The following is a 15367-nucleotide window of genomic DNA, read 5'->3' on the forward strand; positions in this document are numbered from 1 at the left end:
GCTCTTGTTCTTCATGATTGTAGAGTTTGCAAGGGAGGGAGGTACTGTGAAAGCAAATTTGATAAGTTGCTGCAGTGCATCTTGTAGGTCGTACATCCTGCAGCCACGGTGCACGGTGATGAAGGTTATGAATATTCAGTGCTGTGCTGGGATGCAGGTCAAGTAGGCAGCTTCATCCTGGATGGTGTCAAGCTTTGTGAGTGTTGTTGCTGCTGCATGCATCCAGGCAAGTAGCGCATATTGCAGCACACTCCTGACTTGAGCCTTGTAAATGGTGGAGAGGCTTTGAAAAGTCGGGATGAGCTCTTCATCGCAAAGTACTCAGCCTCTGCACTGCTTTTGTTTTTGTTTTCAAATATTAGTACCCTGGTGCTCCACCTGGCCATGACATAGGATTTAGATTTATCCTCATGATTCCCATATACTAAAATTCCCAGATTAACTGGTCTGCTGATTCCTCCCCCATTCCCTTTCTCCAACAGTGAGTACTAGCTTTGTGGTAATGTGGATATAGAGCTTCAATTGGATCAGTATGAGTCACCCAGAAATGCTTACTTTAGCGTGGGTGCACACTGCAATGATAATGGCACTTCTTCAAAACATTGACAGTGTAAACTACATGTTAATAAATCATTGGGTAAACAAATGAATCATGAAATTAATATGTGAGAAGTCTGCATTATTTATTCATTGATTTCTGCAGATTTCTGCATTTTTGCACGAAATCTCGTCTGGTCCAGGTTGCTGAGATAAGACTTATGTTTAAGAATCAGAAATGTAGCTATCAAGCAAACACTAATGAAATTAAGTGTTAGTTTCTAATTCTAAGTGGATACAATCCCTATTTGTAACAAACTATTAAAACCTGACAAGGAGTTATTCCAAGAAAGGCAACTTGCCCTTTCTGCCTGATCCTCTGTTGGAACATTATTTAGCACTGCCTCCAATACCTTGCCTTTGTGCACAACAATCTCTCAGGGGTTTCCATGGCAATTTGTACCTGACCTATTAAAAAAAATCCTACATGAAAACTTGAAATGAAATACATTGTTAGCATGAGACCAACAAGGGAAGCCCTGCTATCCTAACAGTTAAGAATGATACTTCACACTACGGACATGCATCTCCACAGGTGTAAATATATCAACTGAGTACGTTTTAATGTTCTGTTTTTCTGAGAGTAATTCTCCCTCTTTTACGTTATTTCCTCCCCTTTTTCAATTGTGCTTCCTTGCACTCACATCCTCCAAGTATGAGAGAGCAGGGGGCAAGTTACAGTTAGATTTTCATTTAGACTGTTCTGAAACTGATGTTCACAGATGCTCTGAATTTCCTCCTCCTCTCCATGAGGTTACTGAGATTCTGAATCCATTGTTGCCTGAAATGAATTTGCCACCTGTCTGGCACCATATGTTGGTACTCTAATGGACTGAGCTACCGCACTGCTCAAGTTGTTTCACATGTTAAATTATGTTGTACTTTAAGTGAGCCTAAATTATTAGTCTTAATTGTGTCCAGTTCTTGCAGCACTGATTAGAATTTATCAATAACTTTTTTGCCTGTTTCTGCATAGCCTAATCTTGCGATCTAGCTCTGACTCTCCGGTGAACATGTTAACTTAGTTTGACTATACATTCTGATCTACTACATTTTATTCTCCGGTAAGATTAATTATTCATATGTTTAGCCAATAATAAACCACAAATAATCAATAACATGTCTCCTCTGATATTATTCATCTTATCATTATCTAAATGCATGCCTCCTTTTTTTAAAGAAATAACATTTATAAATTTCTAGAGCTTGTTTCGAGTGCTACAAAATCAGATAACAAGCATTACCAATTAAAAGTACCTAAAGGAAGGTAATAAGCCTCATCTTTATATTCAGCTAAAGGTTGATTATGATGTGGATAACAAGAATACTGTAACTGTTCTATAACAAGGGAATAACATTTCCTATTTGCTTAGTCAAAGTGGAAATCAAATTCAACAACAGAGGAGGGATTAGGAAACATGAATGTCAATGAAGAGGTAGTGGCACCGGCGGCCTGGGAGCAGCGTGGAGGGTGACGGCAGGGAAGAGTGACGTCAGCCAGGTCCAGGTCGGTGATTGGAGCGTGGGCAGATATAACAAGAGACTGTGGAGGGATGTGATCGAGGCCTAGGAGTGGCGTGAGTTCGGGGCCCAGGGGCAGCACAGGCCAGCCCACACTGCAATATGTGTGCGTACTAGGTCCGTGCAACAGAGCAGGTCTCCACTCGTCTTGGATAACCCTTGCCACTGGACCAAGACCTAGCTCTGTCAAGCCCATTTGTGGCTGGTGTGCACACGTTAAAAAAAAAAATCCACACTTCAGGATGTAGTTCAGGACCTGAAATATTAGGTCCTTCATTGAAACACCTGTGAACTCATCCTTTTTTGGCATGGAAGCAAGTCATCCTCATTTCGAGGGACTGCCTATGATGATGATGAATGGCACCTATAATGTATTTGCTTCATGAGTTCTTTGCCTAAGAATTCATAGCAAAACATTGCTATTAAGAACTAGTTGGTTTATTAACAAAGGTTTAACAATCAAACTACACATTACCAGTCATCCACTCGGCTCACAACTGCGTACCTCATTGTGGATGACATAGACTCAACTGACTGGGATTTTATTGAGTCTTATTGAACATCACGTGACTGGCTAAGCCACTCACAATGCAACGGCTCTACAAACCTTTGAGCATACTCTCGGGTGCATACATTACAGCACCTATCAAACTGCATGGATAATTGTTCTTATTGATAAGAAGAATGAGAGGGAAATTCCGTTTCAAAGAGATTATTAATGGTGGCAGTAGTGATATTAATTATCAGTGAGTGGGCTGAGTCAGTGCTGATGAATGTTTATTTATCAAGTTATGGTCATGGGATTAGTAGTCATCTTGATTGCCAGAGGAAGGATTAGTGAGTTTTGCCCTGGCAATTCTGCAGCACTGCATTGTTTATATCAGCAAACAAAAGACAAATCAATCAAAACGAAACCCAGCTTGGTGATACTTAAAAATTCAGAAGCAGAATATGCTGTGACATTTAATAACCATAATAGAGTCAAAATGAATTTGCGGTGGCCAATCAAAGAAATGGTCCTTTCTGTCCTGGCAAAAGAGTATCTGCAGGATCTCTTGTGACACTCTCCTCCCGATACAGCTGAAAATCAGAGCTCTGGATCTGTTTGAGTCAAACTGCAGACAGAATCTCAGAAATATATTTAACACTGAATCGAGTCGGTGATCTTTTCCCTGTAGTGTCATCTGTCAAGTGCTTTAGAAAACAGGTTTTGAAGGTGACTGGTTTGATGTTAGATTTACACATTGTGGTTTGGGAGCATGAATTTCACACTTAATGTGCGAGAATTGACAGCAATGAATTATCGAGATCAAATGGATCAAGTTTAGGCTGGATGAGGTTTGCAGCTCAGAACCACTCTTGTCTAACAAGTAAAATAATAAACACTGCTTGCATTTTTATAGGACCTTTCATGTCAATGTTGCAAAATGCTTCTTAAAATCGGTAACTCTTTTTTGAGGCTGCTATTAAAGTGTGGATGAGAAAGAGCAATAGACCCAGAAAGCGGAGACGACAGATAAAAAGACTGATGCACTTTTTCCAACTGTGAATAAATAAAACTCTTATTTTGTCACCATTTTAATAAAGCTTTCTTGTGACAACAATATTTTTATTTAAATCCCTGATTTGAACCCCCCCGCCCTGCCATGAAAGGAGCCAGGCAGGAAGATCATTTACTGCTACCTTTCCAACAAGCACCTACCAGCCGCTATTTTAACTCTGCACTTTTTGAAAGCGGCTGAGGTAACTGACACATGCAGGTAAGGGCCGCATGAATATATTAAAATTGGATCCCAACACCATTTCAACTGAAAATCTCAGAAGACCCGCCCAGTACGTACCCCGCCAGTAAACACTGGCAAGACTGATCTCTGAGAGCCGCTGAAGCAGGGGACACTCACCTGCAGATAATTGGATCAAGGGATCTTTTGCATATAAAAGCTCTTGTATATCTTGCACTCTGAATCAATCAGTATTTAATCCTTAAGATCCAGATTTGTAGTATAGCTTGTTAAAGGAGTAATTTATTGCTTTAGGAGAAAGAAAGACTTGCATTTCTATTGCATCTTTCACGACCTTAGAATGTCCCAAAGTAATTTACAGCCAATGAAGTACTTTTGAAGTGTAGTCACTTATGTATGAAGTGCGGTAGCCAATTTGCACACAGCACAGTCTCACAGACTGCAATAAGATAATGACCAAATAATCTGTTTTAGTGATGTTGGTTGAGGGACAGATATTGGCTGGGACACTGGGAAGAACTCCCCTGCTCTTCTTTGACATTGTGTCCATGGGATCTTTTATGTCAACCTGAGAGAAGAGACTTTAGTGAGTGAATAATGTATTAACCATCTGCAGAGTAAAGAATGAAAGAAAGAATTGTATTTATAGCACTTTGTCAGTTTCTTCAAAATATTTCAAAGTGCTTCATGAATTAATTACCTTGAAATGTTTGGGTTGGGGGGGGCGGGGGTGGGTGTATAAGTCAGCAATTATACCTTTGCAGGGCAAGGAATTTCTAATGGGGCTAAAGTATGCTGGGGTTCTGCTGGAGATTTGTCATTTGGTTCCAGATTATGCTGGGGGAGCGCCTGCCTTGCCATTGGCAGTCACATGCAACTGATGGAGTTCAGACAGGACAATATCAACCATCTTATATTCTGTGAATTCTCTCTTCCCATCCCGCATTGAGAATATGCGCCACTAATTAAAAGATGAAGTTTGTCATGACTTGTTTAGCAAGATGGAAGTTCATGGTGAGTGTTAAGTATGGAAGAACTCCAAGACTGAGCACTGTGAGCTAAAACTGATGTGACCTTAGTCTCTTTAATACAACTCCAGAGTGCCCAAGCAGTATGGCAGACAACGTTTTACACTCCCTTGCACGAGGTGTGCAGGTGACCCTTGGGCCTCCAACAGTTGCGCCCTCTGGTGGCAAGCCTTACACAGTTACAATGTTTACATACATAACATCACCCCCCCCCCCAAAGTCTTTGATACAAATTATTTACAAGTTGAGACGATCCGGGGCCCTACGATCCTTGGTTGATCATCTGAGTTCAAACTGGCATGGGTGAGTTGGTCAGACCATTGCTATACTGCAGCGCGGCTGGTCTGACAGGACTGTTGGGAATGGTGGGTTCATCCTCTTGTTTAACAACAAGGTCGATTGCTGGTTGGGTGTGTGTTGGTGGATCGATGATGGTGATGTCCTCTTCAGGTTGCTCCTGGTTGTCGGTGAATCGCAGATTGGTCTGATCCAAATGCTTTCTGCACGTTTGTCCATTCACTAGTTTGACTACAAACACTCTATTCCCCTCCTTGGCCAAGACAGTGTCAGTGGCCCATTTAGGACCATGACCGTAATTAAGGACAAACACAGGGTCATTAACATCAATGTCACGTGATACAGCCGCGCGATCGTGGTACATGTTTTGCCGGTGATGCCGGATTTCCACATGATCATTGAGATCCGGGTGGACTAGGGAGAGCCTGGTTTTGAGTGCTCTCTTCATTAACAATTCTGCAGGGGGAACCCCAGTGAGCGGGTGGGGTCACGTCCAGTAGCTGAGCAGAACCCGAGATAAGCGGGTCTGCAAGGAGCCTTCCGTCACGTGTTTCAAGCTCTGCTTGATAGTTTGGACTGCCCGTTCCACTTGACCGTTGGGTGCGGGCTTTAACGGGGCAGACCTGACATGCTTGATGCCATTGCGGGTCATAAACTCATTGAATTCCGAGCTGGTGAAACACGGTCCATTGTCACTGACAAGGACGTCGGGCAAGCCATAGGTGGTGAACATAGCCCAGAGGCTTTCAACGGTGGCAGTGGATGTGCTGGATGACATGATTACGCATTCAATCCATTTAGAGTAAGCGTCCACTACAACTAAAAACATCTTTCTGAGAAAGGGGCCAGCAAAATCTACGTGGATCCTGGACCACGGTTTGGACGGCCATGACCACAGACTCAATTGTGAGCACGTGTCGCACTGATGTACGCATGACTCTAAGTCTGAGTCAATGCCGGGCCACCAAACATGCGACCTGGCTATAGCCTTCATCATGACTATGCCTGGGTGGGTATTGTGTAGGTCACGTATAAACGTTTCCCTGCATTTTTTTGGCAAAACCACGCGATTACCCCTTAAGAGACAATTCGACTGGATGGACATTTCATCTTTGCGCCGGTGAAATGGCTTAATTTCATCTTGCATTTCCCCGGGAATGGCTGACCAGCTCCCATTGAGGAAGCAACTTTTTACAAGTGATAGCACAGGATCCTGGCTGATCCAGGTCCTGATATGGCAAGCAGTGATGAGTGATCCCTCACTCTCAAAAGCATCCATTAGCAGAAGCAAGTCTGCAGGCTGCGCCATTTCCACCCCGGTAGTGGTCAATGGTAACTGACTGAGGGCATCAGCACAGTTCTCCGTGCCTGGTCTGTGGTGGATTATATAGTCATAGGCGGACAATGTTAGTACCCATCCTTGGATGCAGAACGAAGCATTGGTATTTATACCTTTGCTTTCTGAAAACAGTGAAATGAGCGGTTTGTGGTCGATTTCAAGCTCAAATCGAAATCCAAATAGGTATTGGTGCATTTTCTTAACCCCATATACACATGCTGACGCCTCTTTCTCGACCATACTGTAGGCTCTTTCAGCCTTAGACAGACTTCTAGATGCGTATGCAACCGGTTGAAGTTTGCCCGATACATTGGTTTGCTGTAACACCGACCCGTATGAAGAAGATGCATCACAAGCTAGCACTAATCGTTTACACGGATCATACAGTACAAGTAACTTATTAGAACAAAGTAGGTTTCTGGCCTTCTCAAAGGCTGTCTCTTGAGATCTACCCCAAACCCAGTCGTCACCCTTACGTAGCAACATGTACAAAGGCTCTAACAACATGCTCAACCCGGATAGAAAGTTACCAAAATAGTTGAGTAGTCCCAGGAACGAACGTAACTCCGTCACATTCTGTGGTCTGGGTGCATTCTTGATGGCCTCTGTCTTTGAGTCCGTGGGTCTGATGCAGTCTGCCACAATCTTTCTCCCCAAAAATTTGACTTCTGACCAGGAAAACACACTTGGAGCATTTCAGCCTGAGTCCCACTCTGTCTAGTCAACTGAGAACCTCTTTCAGATTGTGCAGGTGTTCAGTGTTGTCACAACCAGTGATCAGTATGTCTTGAAGTCTGTCCAGTTCGATCTCGACTTTCTCCCTCATCACATATGGAACCACTCGAGCCTTGTGATGATCGGGTCTTGCATCGGGGACTAGATGGATCTGCACCTTGGTGCCTGTGAGTTTGCCGATGCCTGGTTCAAATAGCGATGGAAACTTGCTCAGCACTTGGGCGCATGAGGTATCATCCATTAAAGACAGTGTTTTGATGTCGTCCCAGTTACATCGAATCTTTCCCAGCCAGCTTGTGCCGAATAGCGTTGGGCCATCGCCTGGTACAATCCACAGTGATAAATCATGCACAGCTCCATCGTACGATACCTTAACTGCCGCACTGCCAATGACTGGTATGAGCTCTTTGGTGTAGGTGCGCAGCTTTGTCTGAATCGGGCTCAGTTTGGGCTTTTGTGCTTTGTTGCCCCACAGTTTCTCAAAAGCCTTCTGGCACATAATTGACTGACTTGCCCCCATGTCCAACTCCATCGATACCGGAATACCGTTCAATTTGACTTTCAGCATGATAGGAGGGCTCTTGGTGGTAAAGGTGTGTACCCCATACACTTCTTCCTCGGGTTGAGTTGCCTCTCTTGTTTGTTCTGCGTGATCTGCGCCGGATCGATCATCCTCTGCCGACTCTGCCACGTGGTGAGTCGCAGCACTCTTGCACATTCACTGGAGGTGCCCCATTGTTTCGCAGCCTTTGCACACGTAGTGCTTGAATCGACATTGATGGGCTCGATGATTACCCCCGCAGCGCCAACATGGTGCTAATGGATTTGCATTCATGTCCGATGGTGGACTTGCAGCTGCAGACGTGTGGATTTATTTTATGCACAGTACTTGCCGGTGAACTTCGATGCTGGGAAGATATCTGTCTGGAATTATCGCTCGTGGATATGAATGCCGGGGCTATCGTGATGGCCTTTCTCAGGTCTAGGGATTCGGCGGATAGCAGCTTGCGAAGAATAACCTCGTGGTCGATGCCGAGCACAAAAAGGTCCCGCAGCATTTCCCCCAAAAATCCAGCAAATTCGGAAGTTCCCACAAGGCGTCTTAGGTCTGCGACATAACTCGCCACGTCTTGGCCCTCGGAGCGGTGGTGCGTGTAGAAGCGATACCTGGCCATTAAGACGCTCTCCTTCGTCTTGAGGTGGTTCCGAACCAGCGTACACAACTCTGTGTATGTCTTCTCCGCTGGTTTCTCCAGTGCTAGCAGATTCTTGATGAGGCCATATATTGTGGACCCACACACGGTGAGGAGAATCGCCCTGCGCTTGATCGCTTTATCGTCCCCATCCAGCTTGTTGGCCATGAAGTACTGATCAAGATGCTCAATGAAGGCTTCCCAGTCATCACCTTCTACGAATCTCTCTCAAATACCAATGGCAGCCATGACCGCGTGAAAGTTCGTAATCTGTTTCTCGTTGCCAATTATTAAGTATGGAAGAACTCCACGGCTGAGTACTGTGAACTAAAACTGAAGTGACCTTAGTCTCTTTAATACAACACCAGAGTGCTTAAGCAGCATGGCAGACAATCTGTTATACACCCTTGCACGAGGTGTGCAGGTGACCCTTGGGCCTCCAACAGTTGCGTCCTCTGGTGGCAAGTTTTACACAGTTACAATGTTTACATACATAACAGTGAGAAGAACACTGGTCTCTTTCGAGTCTCTGTAAACTTGAAGTCATCAAAAACTCTGCTGCCAGTGTCCTAACGCGCACTAAGTCCCGTTCACCCATCACCACTGTGTTCATTGACCTTCATTGACTCCTGGTTCAGTAACGCCTTGATTTTAACATTTTCATCGTTGTTTTCAAATCCCTCCATGACCTCATCCCCCCCCCCCACCCCCCCACCCCCCCGCCCCCAAAGCCACATAATCTCCTCCAGCCGCACAACCTTCTAATATATCTGCGCCCCTCAATTTCTGGCCTCATGAGCATCCCCGATTTGAATCACTCCACTATTGGCAGCCATGCCTTCAGCTGCCAGGGCTCTTTATAACCTAATGTTTTGACCAAGCTTTTGGTCACCTGCACTAATATCACCTTATGTGGCTAGGTGTCAATTTTGTTTGATAACACTCCTGTGAAGTGCCTTGGGATGTTTTAATACGTTAAAAGGCCTATATAAATACAAGTTGTTGCTCAATTGAGATTGCTTGTGGAGACTTTTGTTCATATCTTGGGACTCACTGTAGATACTGAAAAATAAATTCAATCTTACACTCTCAAAGACTTATCCTCCATTCTGCAATGCTATTGGAAGTCATTCTATTTCAAGACAATTACTGAGCTCAGATCTGAGAGCTGAACACTCAGTTTCCCAATGGGAATCCCTCTTTCCCTGATCTATATGCTGGAGGAAGAGAAGCAGCAGGTGTCTCTTAAGAGAAACAAGATTAATCAGGTATCACCAGAGGAGAGCCAGGCAATCCCAGCACTACCCATCCATCAGGATGTACAGACCCAGTTGCAATTTCTGGGACCTTTCCCAGGAGTTGTCTTAGGAGGTTGTGCTTCAGTTTTGAAGATTTGCAACAGCTCTGTTGGTTGCTGCAGTTGGATCTGCAACCAAGATCGATGGTACATACAGCTCTCACTGTGGCTGACAAAAGTGAACAAATCTCTCAACCTTTTTGCCGAAGGCTCACTCCAGGCAGCCGCTGAGGACTTTAGTCAGATCAGCCAATTTGCTGAAAACTCCTTTCATCATCATCATCATCATAGACAGCCCCTCAAAATCTTCCACTTGCTTCCACTGTAAAAGTGAGTTCTCAGGTGACTGAACAGTCCAATACGGGAATTACAGTCTCTGTCACAGGTGGGACAGATAGTCGTTGAAGGAAAGAGTGGGTGGGGAGTCTGGTTTGCCGCACGCTCCTTCCGCTGCCTGCGCTTGCTTTCTGCATGCTCTCAACGACGAGACTCGAGGTGCTCAGCGCCCTCCCGGATGCTCTTCCTTCACTTAGGGCGATCTTTGGCCACGGACTCCCAGGTGGCAGTGGGGATGTTGCACTTTATCAAGGAGGCTTTGAGGGTGCTTCCTCTGCACACCTGGGGATCGCCTGCCATGTAGGAGTTCTGAGTAGAGCGCTTGCTTTGGGAGTCTTGTGTCGGGCATGCGGACAATGTGGCCCGCCCAACGGAGCTGGTCGAGTGTGGTCAGTGCTTCAATGCTGGGGATTTTGGGCTGATCGAGAACACTGACATTGATGTGCCTATCCTCCCAGTGGATTTGCAGGATCTTGCGGAGACATTGTTGGTGGTATTTCTCCAGCGATTTGGTGTGTCTACTGTATATATAGGAGGGCTGGTATTACTACTGCCCTGTAGACCATAAGCTTGGTGCCAGATTTGAGGGCCTGATCTTCGAACACTCGCTTCCTCAGGCGTCCGAAGGCTGCACTGGAGCACTGGAGGTGGTATTGGACCTCGTCTTCGATGTCTGCCCTTGCTGATAGTCGGCTCCCGAGTATGGGAAGTGGTCCATGTTGTCCAAGGCTGCGCCATGGATTTTGATGACTGGGGGGCAGTGTTGTAGACGGGATCAGGTTGGAGGAGGATCTTTGTCTTACGGATGTTTAGTGCGAAAGCATGTACGCTCACTTTATAAGGCACATCACCAACACAGTCTTTAGCCAAGGCAGAGCAATTTATTTAATTTGACACTGCTCGCACACAGATGACTGAAACCTTTGACAAATTTCCCAATGGTTGCTGGATTCCACAGGGTTATGGGGACTATTTATTGCATGTATGTGCCTTTACATGCCCCGAATGTAAACCCCGAAACTGACATGAGCCACAAAGACTTCTTGCCCCTAAATGAGCCCCAGATTTACGATGACAGGTCCACATGAATTCACAATATGTTGGGAGTTGTCATGATGCTTTACCCAGTCAATGGCTCAGCTCGATTTCAACTTAAGGGTCAGGGACTAGGATGGCTGCTCGGTCACAAGGGACACCCGCTACTCGTTTGTATCACAATGCCTTTTTCTAGGATCACCAGTGTTGCAGAGGTGTGCTACTATGGAGGCGCACATAAAAACAAGGCCAAGAATTGAACAAGCCATTGAGATACTCAGAGGAAGGTCCAGGTGTGGCTGGATACGTCCAGGGTACCTTGCATTATGGGCCCAGCACTGTCTCGTGATTTGTGGTAGAATGTTGTATGCATTATAACTTTTCAATCAGGAATGGTTTGATGGTAAATGGCCCAGAGAATGCCAGAGAGCCTGCTGATGCTGAACACCCAGTCCATGAAGAACAGGAAGCAGGTGCAGTGGCAATGTCTGCTCGACTTCTGACAGATTGGTTTCCTCGGCACACCATCTTAGTTGAACAGGGTAGTAGTTTTTGTAAATCTGAGCCCATCAAAAAGAGCTGCCTCTTCTCACTAACCTCTCTGTGGTTTACATGAATCCCTTGCTCCTCACAGCAAGCTATCGCATCCTAAACCTGAACCTCAACATCAGCACATTAGTTCTCCCCATTGCCATACAAGAAAACCAAACACCAAGTGGTCCTTGTATCGGATGTTCCGGTGATTTTGCTTTACATCGAATTAACAGTACAGAAGCAGGCCATTCAGTCCAACTTGTGTATGCTGATGTTTATGCTCCACACGAGCCTCCTCCCACTCCTAACCCCATTTTTATTACTACTATTTACAAAAACAAACTCCCCTTGTGACCACATGAACTTACATCTTCTCTATTCTAACAATTAACCTATGTGCCACCCAAGAGACTTGGAAGACCCATCGAGAGGAAATTGGGACCTGGTATATCGTCTTCCTTGTGGCCCAACCCCATATGCCGAGCTTTGTTGCCAATGATTTCAACTTCAAATTCTGCTACAGACAACAATTAAATGGAATTTAGTGTTTGAGTATTTGTAAATGTCATCATTTAATAATCTATTTTTATTGAACAGAACATTACACTCACCGTCGAGTGCAAAATACATCGAATGGCACCCGCTAACGTAACTTTGAACAACACGCGCTAAGCCAAAAGTATTTCATTATGCCAAATGCATTTTGTTTTTATTACTTTGCTGGTGAAAGTGATCTAGCACACTCTGTAGATTTCAATAACATTAAATTAATTTTCATAAAAAAGTCAAGGAAAGCACCATTGGAAATAAAGATAATTATACGGAGATTCAGAAACTTATTTTTATTTAATTTTCTTTACTGCACATTCGATTATCACTGATCAGTTTCATTCATAAATGTGCCACCCCCCCCCCCCCACCCAAGAACTCAGGACTCCAGTACAGTTGCACCCGCTTACTCTATGTCTCCCTTCCTGTTAGTGCAAGGCCCTGGGTCTCAGTGCAGATGGCTGCTGCAAGATATCATGTGCCTCTTGAGATGGTGATGGCCCTTCTTTTAGGGGTCCCAAGTTCTGGGATGGAGACAAATTATTTTTCATGGGTTACTTGGCAAACTTGCCCTGCAAATGTAAAGGCTTCTGCAGGGAACTGCTGGTGTGTTCCCCTATGCTGCTGCTGTGAGTGGAAGCAGCCTCTGAGGGACACTAACCAGCTTCTCCACTAGTGCTTGGATCAAGATTCTGGTTACCAGCTCCTAGCAGGTGAATAGATCTCGTGAACAGACCTTAAATCTCTGATAGAGTCTACCTTACACCCTTAATCCCTTTGAGAAGCTGCTCTGTATACTCTGCTATCCGGTAGATATTGACCTCTCCAAGTGATCCCCAAACCCTGCTGTTCTTCATTCATTGCCTCCACATTGAATTAACTACCTTGCCTGGATTTCTTATGATGTGAGGGAAGGATTGCAGACACTGCTTAAGCTGCTACTTTCTTTAGGCTGCCGTGCAGTGATTTGAACCCCTTGATGTTGGCACACTGTTAATCCAGCTATTTGCCGCACATCTTGGGAGAGGCCAAGCAGAACCTCCATATGTGATTGATGCTCTATCAGCATCCTTGTCCAGTCATGGTGGACAGGTTTTACTACTCTGCTGAACTGCATATGGCTTCACTTCCATTTCTACATGCTCTGGCTTTCATGTGCTCTGTGTGTCCCTAGGTGACAATTTGTCATCTACACTATCTTATACCCGCTTTGAATGGGTACCTCTGGGCTGCTGAATGTAAGGGAGAGGGTGAATGACGGGATGGGTGCGTGGTTGCCAGAGATCGCGAGGACCAATGTTCCTCCTAATTGTTTTGGGGTGCTCGGTCCCTTTAATGTGCTGTGTGGCCCATTCAAAATTTTGCGCATGCACAAAATCTCCCGTTGAAAAGCCAGTGTGCGGTCTGCGAGGGACCTTCAGACAGCTGCACAGCATGTAGCTTAGCGGGAATGTTGGTGAGGACTACAAGGTCTTGCTACTCAGTTATCTTGTCCCTGGAATTCTGACCAGGCCAGCCTCATCTGATTTCAGTCCCACACTGCCACCACCACATCAATGACCCAGGAGTGGCTATCCTGATAACATGCTGTAGACAATAGTCTTGCAACATAATCTAAGCAATGCTGAAATATACTCGGGGATCGAAATACGGTTTCTTGTGCTGCCCATTACTGCCGTAGAGGGGCGGCTAAGTACATACTTGTCGGCGGCAACCGGGTTCCTGGTCTGTCGAGAAATTTAGTGTGGCGGTGGCGGCAAGACATAGCGCTGCACGCTTGGCTGCCACCCACGCGGTGATGTCATCGAGCGTGCAACACCCCTTTGCCGCCATCGCTAGGAAATTAGGTGAGTATTGTGGCGTTACAGCCTGGTAAAGGTGATGGGACACCAGGGATCCCGAGGCGGTAGCATCCAGGGATCAAGTTAAGTATTTATGTTTTTTTTTAGCATTTATGTATTAATGGGACCAGTGGAGAAGTGAGGGAAATTGTGGGAATCTTTTTTTTTAAACTCGCATGCCGGCAGCCTACTGTTGCAAAATTCAGTTGGCCTCCAAAGCTGCCGCTCCATTGCTGCCCGAGGATGAGTGTGCAACATCACTTTTAGTGCTGCTCTTTCATCTTTATGTGGCAAAACTGAGTTTTTCCATTTGAGACGGCATCTACAGCCTGGCGTTAACATCAGCACTCAGCCAGTGACACCGCCTCAAAAACAGCAGAACCGAATTTCGACCCCTGAAAAATAATGGGGCTAAAATTCCGGCCTTGCCGGGTCCGTACCGAATACGTAGGGACCCGGCGAGGCCCCGCAAAAGCTGGTTTTCGGGGCCCGATGCACATGTGCCGAAAATCCGCTTTTCCGATCTTTTTTGGCTTGACAGATCTTCCACTTTCCTGCAGCCAGGACATTCGCGCGGGTGAGACTAGACTATTTGTCCATCTCTTGCCCAGCAAATGTCCTTAAAACTCTTGCGCCTGGTAAAAGCAGGCACATCGCCTACTTTTACCAGCGTAAAAGTTTTAAAACATATAAAAATAAAATTTAAAAACACATTTTTGTGTTTAAAAACCCTGTCCATCAAGGTAAGTTTATTTTAAACCCTAATTAAAACACTTTATAAAAAACAATCCGCAAAATATGTTTTTTTTCTAAAACATTTCACTAACTTTAATTTCAATTAATGTTAAGTATGTGAGGTGTTTTTAAAATTTTTTAATTTTGTGTTTGGGTGTTTGGGTGTTTTGGGGGTGGGGGAGGGGTTCTGATTGATAATGGGAGCTCGTACTTAGAGTTCCCTGGATTAGAAATGAGAATACTGCACCTTCATTGGTTGTCCATTGCTACGTGACTCCAGCTTCCCCCTCCGTATCTTCGAGACGTGGGCGCGCTGCGAAGCGCAGGAAGATAAGGCCTCAGAATGAAATCGCTGGAGGGCGCAGGGGCAAAAGGTAGTTGCGGATCTTTTTCTTGTTTTCAGGCGAGCGTCTGCGGAAAACCCAGAACCGGGATTTCAGGCCCAATAGTATTGCTTTCATTTCTGTCATATACACACCAGCAACTTCACCGATCATCATCCCCTGAAGCAGAATCAAAGGTAGGTTTTTGAATGAATTTTCAATACATATTTTTGTTCCAGTTAAAAAAAATCAATGTAACCAATGA

This window comes from Pristiophorus japonicus, chromosome 11, assembly GCF_044704955.1.
Source record: "Pristiophorus japonicus isolate sPriJap1 chromosome 11, sPriJap1.hap1, whole genome shotgun sequence".
In the NCBI taxonomy this organism is placed as follows: Eukaryota; Metazoa; Chordata; class Chondrichthyes; family Pristiophoridae; genus Pristiophorus; species Pristiophorus japonicus.